The following is a 13,748-nucleotide window of genomic DNA, read 5'->3' as shown; positions in this document are numbered from 1 at the left end:
AATCTGACCGAGTCATTTTGGTCTTGTTTCTAGTACAGCTGAAATAAGTCAGAAGTAACTTCACTAGAAAAAAAGAGAATGGAGCTCCAACTTTAAAAAATTCTGATAATTTGTTATATATAACCAAATTACATTTGTCACACTGAACTTGTTCACATTCGTTTAACATGACAACTAAATATATTTACTTGGATGAACTTAATTTGATTAGTTGTAGGAAATTAACTTCATTTTTTAAAAGTTGGATCACCTGTCTTCTTTTTTTGGTGTTATAATTTTTCAGCAAAACATAAAAGAGCTTGTTTTAGTCAGTAATTCATTAATATTGATGAAAAAGTATGAATTTCATTGGGAGATTATTTCACTTATGACAAGACATTTTTCCATGTTATAAATAAAATAATCTGCCAATAGAACTACTTTTTCATCAATATTAAAGGATTATTTTTTATTTAAAATAAGCTGCTATTTCTTGGTAAAAAGTTACTTGTGAGTGGTTTTTGTCTTGTTTCAAGTGTAAGATTTTGTGTTTTTGCAGTGAAGGAAAGGAAATGTTAGTCAGCTGCAGAAAAAGAGTAAAAATAGGGAAAAATAGTTGGTAAGATTTAGTGTTTTTGCAGTGTTGCACTGTGTTTCAGCATCGCTAATAAAATCTGAATAGTAGCTTGTCTTTGATGAGCTTCATGCTTCATATTTCCACCTCAGCTTCTGATGTTTCTGCTGAGATGTTTCACTTAAAGCAAGACTTCCCATTCCCATTAGATTGCAGTATAAGCGGAGTGTGTTAATGAATTAATTAGATCCTCTTTGATCCGTCGTCATCGCCGGGCGTCTCTCCTCCGTGGTAATGGCCTCGGTGATGGTTCTGACTTTAATGGGATTTTAATCGATTTAGCTGCTTTAGCTCTCTGTGCTGCTTAGGTGGGCTGGTGAACTGATCCCTAAATGTTCCCACATTCCCAACATAAACTGCAAAACATGACATCAAATCAAACCAAATTAACCTTTTTTATGTGACAAGATGCAGCTAAAATTACACTTATTCTGATTTACTGATCCAATAAACACCAGCTGGGTGGCAGTTTCACAAAGTTTCATTTGAAAGTGTTCAAAGATTCAAAGGTTTTCTGGTCCAAGCCCATTAACCTGCCTCATTACAAAAAGTGTAACAGGGAAAAGGAGTTTTTAGTTATTAGGCTGGAAACCAGAAGCCAAAAGAGAAGAAAATCAAAGACATGTTTGTAGTTGGAAAAATCACCAACAAGAGAAGAAACATCAGCATTTTGTCATTTTTATTAAAGTAAACCTATAATTTTATCAGGTTTTTTTGTGATGAACAAACGACTACTGTTCTCCTTCCAGGTTTATTCAGTCCTCATGTCTGAGTTTTTGGTAAATGTTGCCACTTTTCCCTAAACATCTTTACTTTCCTAAGTTCTTGGATTTGGGTTCAGCTTGTCTCAGTCAAATTAACATTTAATTGACTTTAAAATATTAAAAGTTTTGATTTCAAACTTGTTGACATCAAATAACTTTTAAATCCTTAACATATGTTGATTTTATGGAAGAGAATTAGGGCCACTGAAAATAAAAGAATTCTGACTTTTTCCTCAAAATTCTGCCGTTTGAACTCAAAAGAATAAAGTCAGAATTCTGAGAAGAAAAAAAATCTGATTTATTTTTCTTAATCCTCATGTGCACCACTGCATGTACAAAAATCTGTATATTCCACTCTAATGTTAAAGTGCTCTATTTTGCTCCAGATGCAGCTGAGCTTAGTCACACTTACCACTTTGAGCTTTAAACACTGTAGATACCCGAGTGGCCTTTTCTTTTCTATTTTCTTTAAATGACTGGCCAGGATTGTGTTCACAAACAAGGTAAAAAAAAATTCTCCGCATACAAAGGTTCCATCCGGAGCATGTTTCTAGTAAACCTGTAAATCTGGTGCATAAGCTACATCCACTATCAACAGCAATGGATGACAAAGTGGCTTCTCTCGGCTCATTGGGAGTTAATTTTTGCTTCTAAAAATGATCTGATGAGGTGCTTGAAACGACTATTATTGTATTCAAGTTGTGCTAAAAGGAATTGGCTTATCAGTGAAGCTATTCAAGCCTAAAATAGCATCTCAATGCTAAACAAGTAGCAGTAGCACAGACGCTAATGCTAATGTCAGTGTCCACCGTCCACATTTCTAAAGAAGTTTAATGGGTATAATAGTATTACAAATTAAGAACTATTACAGATAGAGCAAACAAATTAAAAATAATAAATATATTTTGTATGTCTACTTATTCAATACATTAGCAGCAAAATGGCTTTTGAATTGAAAACATCTCTCATTTTGTTGACATATAATTTTCTGTGATGTGATTACAAATTTATGGACCTACCACTAATTATTACTATGCATACTTAAAAGGATGGAAAGTATTTTCATGCAGTCTGGACATGAAAGTCAACATACATCTTACTTATTTGTCATATTCCAGCAATAAAATATGAATTTTCATGCATATTAATCTAAGCTAACTACAAAATTGAGCCTATTAAGTTTGTCATGCACTACTTAATTTTACTCTAAAAATGATTTCAAAGTATTTCAGTAATAAATCTTCCAGATTTATCTGAAGCATAAAACTCATCTCACTTTTGCCTCAGTAATTGGCTGTGGCAGCTTGGTGGGACATGTCCAGGTGTCATTAGTCCGCGCTCCTTCTTCTCATGAACCTCGGAGTGCAGAAAGCCGGCGAGGATCCAGCACCTGTCATAAATAAAGTCCATTACTGCTGCAGCTGCACCCTAATAACACTCTCTCTGCTCTCACAGGTGAGGACCACCAGACTTAATGTCTGTCCATGTGTGAAACTGCATGTGTGTGTTTCATTTAAACATGAAACTTTGGTTCATTTCATGAAAATTTTCAATCTGGACCCAGTCCATTTCTAACAAATTAAATAGTGAACCAAAAAACCAGGTGGAGTCACACAGAAAATTTCAGTCCAAGACGTGTTGGTTGTCTTTTTGGAGCCACTACTGAAATGTGAAAGATTCTGTCAAAAAAGCTTTAAATGAAACCAGAATACTCAGAATTCACACCTGTGGGGCAACATGGCTGCAACAAATCACATGTCCACAAAATAAGACAAAAAATGGCTACCAGAGTTTAATTATTTTATACAGTAGAAAGTCAGACAGAGAGATGTTGGAGTCTGAGCTATGATCATTCCCAGAAAGAAATGATGGTTTCAGTAATTATCTGAAGCAGTAAAACTGCCTCAAACCGTGTGGGGTAAAACGGGCTGCAGCTGTTTTACCCCACATGAAAACCCAGCAGCAAACATGGATCGCTCTTGGAGTAATTTTGGTTGGCTGGCCTCTTCTGAAGGTTTTCCACTGTTCCATGAGTGAATAATGTTTCTCTGAGACCCAAAGCCTAAAATGGCTTCATAATATTTTCCATAGTGACAGATGCTGGATTCTCCTCTGAATTTCTTCTTATACGTTTGTGATTTGAGATTTAGACTCGGTTCGGTTTGGGACTAAAGTTGAAACATTTGTGACATTTTCACTTGCTGAGGTTCTCATTCTCACTGCTCTGAGTCAAACCAACCAAACCCTTGGAAAAATCTGTTCTCCTCCCCGCCTGTGGGGGCGCTGCACCAAGACACACTGAAGGAAACGACATGAAAACCTCAGAAGGAGTCTGAATTAAATGTAAACACAAATGGAGTGACGTCAAATTTTAGGGGCTGCAGGATTTAATTTTTGTTTTCGGTAAAACTAGCACTACACTCACATTTGTTTTGGTTGTATTTACCCAGAATGCCCTGCGCTGCAGTTCACTTCCTGCTTTTGTCTCCGGTCCGCTTAAAGTGCATGTAGGCTATATCATTCGAATCGTTCACTTCAGATATTGAAAATGTTTTCTCAGTTTCTTTTTTCATTATTTCGTTAGTTTTAGTTAGCTGTAATAACCTCGGTGTAAATGTGCACCAGCCTGTCCTCGCTGCGGTTCCAGTGGTCAGACGGAGGCCTCGGCGCTGCTGTCGGACATGAAGATGGGATCAAACGGAGGAGGAGGAGATCTCGGTGACTGCAGTCAGACGTCCTTTCATCTCTTCTCTGGCATGCCGACTCTAATGCTTCATTTTCCCGACGCATGACCGAGGGACTCTGCACAAAGACACATTTCTCTGTGAACCTGTCTCTGTGTCTGTCTCTCCGTTTCAATTCTGCTTTATCTGGTTCATTCCTGATAGAAATACAGATCCAGATCAGCTCAGTTATGCTTTTCAATTTTACATTAATCTCTTCTCCCCCCAGTGTGGGGGAGAGCAAATGTGTTTATTTCTGCTTTTCCTCTTTGGAGAATTCAGCTCTCTTAAAGCATTTTTATGCTTATTTTAAACCTGCAGGTGTTTGTTTTGAATGCAAGTAGTTTATTATTTTAAATCACATGAATCTGACTGCTTTTTCATGTAATTTACATGGAAGATTATGGAGGTAGAGCTGCTAATTTGGATAAAAACCACAGTTGAGGTCGCCTGAATGAGATCCGGTGTCTTTGTGTGTTAAGGTCAGCTTCCCTCTCTGCCATGTTTTCTTCCATATTTAAAAAAAAGGGAGATTTTTTATTATATGCCTGAAAACGTCTCACTGCTGCCCTCTTTAGGTCAAACTGTGCCTAAGCATTTTAATTTTCCTGTTGGTTACTGCAGTACTGGAAGCTGGCGTTACTAAATCCACCTCTTGTTGCTAGGAAACGGTAAAAAAAAAAAAAAAAAAAAACACTGATCATGTTACCAAATAGTTACGAGGTTGGTATCATTTAATAAAGTTTATGAAGGTCAGAACCTCATGGTTAAGAAGGATAAACTTTTTTAGCGTACAAAACGTATTTTACTCTTTAGTCTCCGCTCATCCCTTATGTGACCACGCCCCTTAGTGTCTCTTGGCTCCTCCCACTTTGGTGAAATTTTTCTAAAATTTATCAGAGGGTAGGGTTATACTTTAAAGAGAAGTTACTTTTTATACTTTAACCAAACTCAATAAAATAAGAACTTCTCATTTATTCATAGCAACAAACCAACAAACAGAAAACACCTTATTAAATGAACTCATTTAATAAATGAAACCTATAAATGAAAACATCACATTGTGTGCTTTCTTATATGTTTTGTCGAATCAAAACTGGAGCAGGGACAATTTTGGCCACCTTTTAAATTGTTAATAAATCTACCTGAGTTACCATCTAGGAAATCTTTCTTCTGCCGCTGTTTTCCTTCACTCACTGTAGCTGCAGATTAAATATTTAGAGTTTCCACTTTCCATCAGAGCAAAAGTGGATGCTGGAAACAATCGGGCGTCTTGTTGTGTTTGTGGAGCTGTCTACTTCCAAAAAGCCTGTTTTGTTGGCTGACACACTGTTTACCGCACATGCCTCGTCTTTTGTTTGGATGGAGGAGAGAAAGTCCAATCTCAGGAATCCAGATGCAAAATCAGGGGAAGTTCCTGCCATTATCTGCAGGAACTGTTTGAAAACTTTAAAAAAATGAATAAAATATGATGATATTTTGGTCAAATTGTGTATTTAGAATATAGATTTGCTCTGATAAATGTGCTGCATCCCTCAGCCAGATTACAGGGCTGTGAAAATTCCCCATATTAATGTAAACAAACATTTTCTGTTAAAATACATCTTTGTTCATGATCTTTGGATCTGTCTGTATGTTCCTTCCTCTTCGCTCACAGATGCCTGTCACGTCACCACAAAGAGACAAGAGAAAGGGAGAGTGTGACACAGATGCCTTCCCTGACAGAGAGACAGACAGGCGGACGGAGAGGTGTGGCGGATCCCCGAGACGCTCTGCAGAGTTAATATCCCCTCTCTGAGCCACTGGCTACCGTGAGGATCCAGGCTGACGTCAGGGATATTTCTGTCCATCTCCTGGTCAGGGAGGGGTCATTAACTCTAATGCATTATTCACACAGGCTGCATCAACCTAGACAGATCTTATCTCAGCAGGGCAAAGCAACTATCAGCCCTGAATAAACACTAAACCACTCCGCCTTCACACATTTAAATTAATCCATTCAGAGGGAATTTAAAAATAAAAGCGATCGTTGTTCCTTCACTGTGTCTGTCTTGGATGTGGAGAAGCTCAGCTGTGGATTTCTGAATGATGTTCTGAATGTCAACAGCTGTCACGAGGCTCACATGGTTAGATAAGCCCTCTTTTCTCCCGCGAACCCGAGGGAAGATAAAACCCACACGCAGGCAAACACATGCACACACTTACTGAATACAGAATGCAGAATAAACACTGATGTCCTTCCTGTCATCAAGTGCAAATATCAGGTGAAGCAAAACAGGTGCATGACCCCTCATCTCCAACGTTGTGTTTCTACGATGATGTGCTAGCGGCATTGTTGATAGAAATAAAATGGACGAGTAAATTTCAGCCAAAAAAATTCAGACATTTTGAGATTATTCTCTGAGTTTCTAAAGTCAAACTCAGAGACTTTAGAAACTAAAGTCTACTTTTTGGACTTTGAAAATGTCCAAAAAATGTGCCCACTTTTTTCCAGCATTTTCTTTTTTACTTTTGTAGCTCAGAAATGTCCTTCTTTTTTCTACAAAATTTCTGAGATTAATTTCAAAATTTTTGAGATTTTTGGTGGAAATTTACTCCTCCTTTTTGGCCATTGTACAATGTTGTATGTTTCTAATCAATGCATGGTTAAATCTTTTTTCTTTCAATGAGGATAACTTTCCATTGACCATCAAACAGCAGCAACTAAATTATTCTCAGAAAGGCTGTAGAAGAAACAAAGAAATTTCTGAGCTCCAAAAATCAAGAGTTTGCTAGATAAACTCAGGAATGTTGTGATGCTTACATATGTTCTTTGTCACATTCTTGGACTCTGACCTGAACCTTCAGAGTCGTATAAAGACAGTTACAAAGTCGGCCTTCTATCACCTGAAGAACATTTCCAGGATTAATAGACTAACGTCCCAGCAAGATCTAGAGAAACTCATCCATGTGTTTATCTTTAGTTGTATTGATTGCTGCAACTTCCTCTCGCTCCCTATAGCTCAGAGAACAGACTTTAAAATATCTCTGTTAGTTTTTAGATTACTGAACGGCTAAGCACCACAATACATTAAAGATCTGCTGCTGTATCAACCTTCCAGACTTCTCAGGTCTTCTGGTTCTGGTTCTGCTCTGCATCCAGAACCAAACATGGAGAAACAGCATCCAGTTTTTATTCTCCTCTTATCTGGAACAAACTTCCAGCATTTCTCTGTTACACTCCTTCTTTGTGTTTGTGTATTTTATTTATTTATTTTTTTATCATTCCTGTGTTTTTTCAGTATCTTGCAGGTTTAGATTAATTCATTATCACATCAACTCAGACCAGCTTTCCTGTCTGTCCAGAATAATGAAGATCCACATTACAATTAGTCAGATAATTCAATACTTTGATTTAGTTCATCACAGTAAAATCCAAGTAAAATCCTTTCACAAAGCAGTTTGAGTTTGCATCACCCAGATGTTTCTTTGTCTTTTTCTTTGAAATAATCCCAGAAAATGCAGTAAATAAACTACAGTTCCTTTGTATTTTAATTTAAATAGATCAAAATGTCTGATTGTTGCTGTGCTGCTTTAAGGAAAAAGACAAACAGGATTCACTGGAAGCCTTGCTATTTTTTTCTTTGCAAATGAAATTGTTTGTTCTTTGTTTTTCCTTCCCTTTCTGTGGTGTTTATCCTGATAGGCAAATGTGCATCCATTTGTGCTGTTCTGCAGACAGGTGGCTTTGTGTTTTTGTCATTCAAATCATAATCTTCGTTGCTTTGCATCGCCGTGGTGCTCGAGGCGACCCGGATAGTGAACTTGAACAAATCATTTCCAGAGTGCAGCTCTCTTCTCCCTTCTCCTGACGGATAATAACACGGTCACTCAGACACACACATATTCATCACACACTTTCTCAGACCAATTAACAAGTTGGACACTGGAATAATTATCCATGAAAAAGCAGAGTGTTGACTCTGTCCTGATTTTTGTCTTAATTGGGGCTGGAAGGTCACCAATTCTGCAAAGTGTTTGATCATTGGATGAACCTCCGAACAACAGGAAGTTTGAGCTTTTGATGATAATTTGTCAAATAACAGCAAAGCACATTTGATAATTCAAGATCCATTTTTGTGTTCTTTTAATGTGTTAAAATTTACATTTTTAAATAGACCAACATGTTACAACAGAATCAACTGGATATTTTGGTCTATTTGATTATCTTTGTTATCTTTTTTTCTTTGCTAAGATTGAAACAAAGTCAGTTTGAAACAGGCAGGAATTCCATTTAATGTGTTTTTTTCAGTTGACCATAAAATCTCTCCATTGTTTCCTTCAAATGAAACCAAGCGTGCATCTTTTTGTTCGACGGAGGAAAACAAAAATATCTGTGATCCAGAGTTCCTCAGGACTCCCTTTCCTCTGCGCCGTGTCGGCCCATTGTCTGACTGCCTCATCTCTCAGCAGGCCTCATTCAAATCAGGAGTAATATGATGTAAATCAGCCCGGATGAGGCTTACAGTGACAGCAGCCGGGGCCAGGAAGCCAGGCGGTCAGCGATAGGGACGGGAGGCAGCACAATGGAGCCCAGAGCCCAAACACAAAGACAAATCGGCCGTGAAAAGAAGGGCCACTACGGCCGGCATTATATGAGGAGTAATTGGTTGTTTTTGTCGAGACGGAACCGAAAACTTTTACAAATAGACTTGAGACAACATGGAAATAAGGACAGCAGATTTCATCAGAAAACATTAGGGATTGTTGAACTTAAGAGAAAGATTGAAGATAATTACTAATGAAAGAGTTTAAAATCTGATGGCAGCGCTGTAGGATCACTTGAAGTGCATGTTTTAGGAAATCCCAGAAATGTTGACTCTGTGCTGCAGCTGACTGATGTTTATTTTAAAGAGTTATGAGGATAAGTTTCTACATTTCCCCATGCTTCTGTTTGACAGAATACATTTACGGTTAATTTACTCTACTTGGCAAAAACATTCAAATTAGTTGTGCACTGAGTGCAATTTTCTGGCTGATCGCCGATTACAAATCTTTTTAAAAATCTGACCTCCTGATTCTGATTTTGTCCAGAATCATTTTTTTTAGGTCTGAAATGTGGCTAAATACAGCAAGAAAGTTGCTGAGTTGGCAACAGTGGCGTGATTATAACTGCAGACATGAGCTGCTGAATGGTTTTTTTCGTGAAACAGAGCAAAAGAGGACAGTGGCTGATTTTTAGACCTTTGCTTAAGAAAAGAAAAACAAAACCATTTTGGCAAAAAGGTGATTTTTGATATATATAAAAATTTGATTTAAAAAATAACTAACTAAAATCCAGCTCAACTTTAAAATATAATTCCATGTTGTGGAATAAAACCTAACATGCATTATTATTTGGTTTGCAAATTCAAGCTTCAACCATTTTTCTTTACATTCAGCAACAACAATGACTGTAAGTGTGGAAAAGCTGAACTTTTCTGTGTTTATGACACAACCTTCCCCTCAGCTGTTTTGCCCTGTTAAAGGCTGCCCTGCAAACTGATCCCTGATGGAGTTTAGAAAGATTATGAATGATGCAAAAATGGTCTCAGGGTTTTACAAAAGTTCAAATTTCCAAGAAAAAGGAGCAAACACTACTGACGGCTTGACACTGAATCCAAAAAATGCAAACATCTACAGAGTTAAGCCAACATACAGCCATATAGTATATCCCACTCTGCATCCAGCCATACCATAAAGTTGGACAGCTTGGCTTTAGGCGGTGTGAGTGGTAGAGGGCTGGTGGAGGAGGGGAGATGGTTTCATTTCAGACTCCCAGTGCCCTCTGGCGGTCCTCACAGCAGACCAAACCCAACCTCCTTATTTCTGACTTCAGCTCGTCTCTCCATTAATGGCTTAGTGCCGCTCTAGCTCCCATTGTTATTCCTGCCTGGCTGCATACTGAGCTGGAGATGCTGCATGTTTATCAGTCCAGAAACATTGTGCAATCCTGCTTTGTTGGAAAGAAAGAAATCTCTCAGAAATACCAAATTATTTTGACTCAAGGTTCACAGGAGCCCAAGTTTATTGCAACCGTTGTGGATTAATTTATCATGATAAGAAACAAAGTACCAAGTCCTGCATGTTTGCACATGATCTGCCAGCTTTAAGCAGAAAGATTTTGACTGATTAAGAACATGTTTAATGAGCACACATACGAGCACTCTGACTCAGTTTTGTTTAACACCTCAAAGGATTTGGATAAGTAATTGTCACTGCGTGAGCATAATTAGGATGCTGTGTCATGTGAATTTAAATGTCCTTATTTGCCCTGAGGGTCTGCCACTTTTCCTGCAAGACAAACTGCATATCAGCATCACATGTGCACAAGAGGCAGTGCTTAATGAGTGGACTTAACTAAACATACATGCACTAAGCAGTAAATTAATCCTTTGAATCACAACAATGCCACTGGAATAAGATACTTCTTTGTTCTATTTTTCTGTTTTACTCTGAACAGAATTACTTTTATGTTCATTTTTACATTTTCCCTTTATCTCCATGTCTCAGATAAATAAACTTATAAATAAAAATCAGACAGTCACAATGCAGCTGAGAATGTCAAAAAGAGATGATGTTACAATCAAAGTTTACCCAAAGTGTACAAGGTAGTCACAACATGTGTTTCTGTTATTGAAGTGAAGATTTACATGATTATAAATTCTGTAGGTCAGGAGTTTGGAGACTCAGCAAACCAGCACATTATGGAGGAATTTAAAAGCCTCTTTCACTAAACATTTCCACCATAAGTGTCCAAATTTGGAGATACTGATATCCTGTACAACGCTAAGCTTTCAAAAACAAAGCCAGCAGTAAGAGTTGACAGGAAGCTTTGCACATAAAATCTGCTGAAAATCTTCCGTTCTTTTCAAAATGATAATGGTGGATGAACGAAGGGCAGCAAATCTGTCATTAGGAGTAAAAATCCTTTCAAATTTAAACGATTTATCTAATCTTAAATGTATTGCTGGAAGTTATTCCTGAGTCTTCTTGTTTGTTCTTTGCGATCCTGCCACTGATTTGTCGCACAAACCAAATGTGTTTTGGCCTTTTGCAAGTCTCCTGATGGATGGCTGTGAATACTTTGCTTGCAGAATCAGAAACACTGATCCACATGCAAACAAAAAGATGCCTCTCTGAATATTACTCATGGCTGTAAGTAGCCACAGATCCATTGAATACATTCTGATTATTATTATTTTTTTTTTTTTGTCCATTCTGTGACTGTTATGAGATTAGTCCATATATATTCATATTGTTATTTGTTCTAAATATGCTAATATAAAAGTTGTTTTGTTTTTGTTTTTCAAGCTTAAATTGAGCTGCTTCATGTTTTCAAATCAATTCACCTGCAGACAATCTTTGGAATTTGAAATCTATCAAAAACAATGCCATTTGTTAAAATTCTTGATGTATTTTAATTTCTTTAAAAATATATAATAGTTGTAGATGGGAATATTTTCAAAGATCTATAATCTAAAATGGATTTAAATTAACATTGATTTCTGTTTTTGTAGAGATAGTCATTAAACAAAATGGAGTGAGAGCGCCCTCTGCAGACAAGCTGAAGTACTGCATTTGGCAGATAACAGATTCTCCTGTTATTTGCATAGTGGAGGTCACGCGTGTTTTTTATTGCTCCCATGTTGGAGAGAAGATACTAATTAATATAGAAAATCTCTTTGAACTCCACTTCTGACTGTTGGTATAATACCAATTATAAGAGTAACAATAGATCAAAGATGTAACACATGTGGTGAAACAATCTGTTTATTATTCTGAAGATAAATAATCATTATGGCACCAAGATACAGAATTATATTGTCATAAAACAGTGATCCCTTACAAAGGTATTTTTATAATCCATAAAAGAAAGCAGCACAACTCTTTGAAACAAAAGCTTTTTTTACTTACTATGGAAAGTTTAGATTTTTAAATTGAAGAACTATAGTTTTAGATTCCATTCGATTTTTGTCGAAAATGACGTCAAAAAACATAGTTTGCAACCTACTGAGTAGCTTCAGTAGGTTGCTAGGAATAAAAAAAGTATTCCTGGCACTATTAGTTCATCCTTAGGTGAAAACACCAATGTGAAATTGCTAAAGGTGGTATTTTAAAATAAAATTTTAATTTACAACATTGGTCAGTTCTTAAGCATATTGGCCAAAGCTATGAAAAGTTACGGTTGAGGGTTAAAGAGCCATGGGCAAATCGATGCAAGCTAGAGGATAAAAACTTAAACAGAAAACAAACAAACTGCCTCATAACAATTATGAAACAACATTACAGACGCGTATAATAGCTTGTAGTTAATGTATTTACTCTATTCAGTTTTTATTTTATGTTTTAAATTAATGTAATAATAAATAGTTGCGAAAGAAACTATGAAGGAGTCTGTTTGTAGCTTTTCTTTTAGCTTGGAACTCCATGTCATACCACTCCGGTACAGAAGGTGGCGGTGAACATCAGCGCTTCCTGTTGCGTTACGAGGTTATGGTAAAAAAAGAAGAGCGCTGCAGTTTGGTAATGTTTACACTGAGAGCAGAGGACAGGAACCGGTGAGTGTCGGGAATTTTAAACATTCACTTTTACCACATTAAAATGTCAAAGATTTTAAAGTAAGGAGAACTTGCTACAGTTATTTATAAGACGTCTTAGCTTAAATGAATCTGCTTAATCCATAAATTATTTTAGTGTCACTGTTTGTTGTCTTCATACGTGTGTCCATGTCACAATGTTCAAATATAAAAACTAAAGTTGATAGTTTTATCATATTTAAAGGTGTGCAACGTCTTTATATTTCCATCTTACATTAACTTTCAGGTGTGAAGAGCACTAGGTAGCTCAGTTTTAGAGAACGTGCATCAAATTCAGAGGCTATGATCCTCAACGCAACTTTCCCGGGTTCGATTCCCGGCCGTGATCCGTGTACTGTCCTGGTTCCCATTGAACTATTCCTGAATAAAGGCCACTTTAACCACAAAAACATTGTAAAATGCTGCTGACACAGTGACACATTGTACGTTACCGTCACGTGTCTTGTGTAACGAGTTTTTCCTGTTTCAAAGGTTTTAGGTCAAAGTGTGTGACTGTAGCAGCACCAGGCTCTTCTATTTCACAATAGATATTATATGACCAGTCGCCTTATTGTAACTCATCCAAAAAAAAAAAAAAAAAAACTGAGCACAAAGAATGATGTATTTCAAGGGTTTAATGATTCTGGTGTGTAGCTAATTTATTTTCTAAGAAAACTGAAATATTTGGTTCAGGAGTGGCTGAACAGAAGGAATGCAACAGTTGAGCCCATGTCCTGGACACATCTGCAAATGTTTTATTATGCATGTGATTTTATTTTTTGAATAGAGGTTATCAAGGCTGTGGCTATCCCTTTTGCTTTTGTACCTTTTTCCTCCCACCAAACCTTCCATTATAGTTTGATAAAGCTCTGTTTAAGAAGTTAGCTCCTTTAGTAGAGAACTTCAACAGTCTTCTTGATTGTGTCGGCCATAACAGAACATTTCTGCTTATACTTTTTATTGGTTTGATGTAGAGATGTGCCGATCAGGTTTTTTCCTGCCGATACTGATACCGATCACCCATGAGGGCCGATCACCGATACAGATCGCC

The 13,748-nt window shown here is 37.0% G+C and overlaps 1 protein-coding gene and 1 long non-coding RNA gene across 2 annotated transcripts in view; both read left to right on the top strand.

The window, feature by feature from the left end:
• The first annotated feature begins 4,473 nt into the window (after positions 1–4,473).
• LOC106958789 (uncharacterized) lies at positions 4,474–6,140 on the top strand. Its single transcript, XR_001427223.1, has 2 exons — positions 4,474–4,852; positions 5,758–6,140. It is a non-coding gene; the product is annotated as an uncharacterized LOC106958789 (long non-coding RNA).
• Positions 6,141–12,589: 6,449 nt separating this feature from the next.
• The window catches only part of tbxas1 (thromboxane A synthase 1 (platelet)), a 15,587-nt gene continuing 14,428 nt past the window's right edge, over positions 12,590–13,748 (top strand). Inside the window, exon 1 of the mRNA XM_015050909.1 lies at positions 12,590–12,679. The gene's annotated coding sequence lies outside the window, so the exon portion shown is untranslated. The remainder of the gene's footprint in view (positions 12,680–13,748) is intronic.

This window comes from Poecilia latipinna, unplaced genomic scaffold (assembly GCF_001443285.1).
Source record: "Poecilia latipinna isolate Pla-1442-1.1 unplaced genomic scaffold, P_latipinna-1.0 Scaffold50, whole genome shotgun sequence".
Lineage (NCBI taxonomy): Eukaryota > Metazoa > Chordata > Actinopteri > Cyprinodontiformes > Poeciliidae > Poecilia > Poecilia latipinna.
The sequence above is the reverse complement of the archived record's forward strand: the minus strand, read 5'-3'. Positions and strand labels throughout refer to the sequence as shown.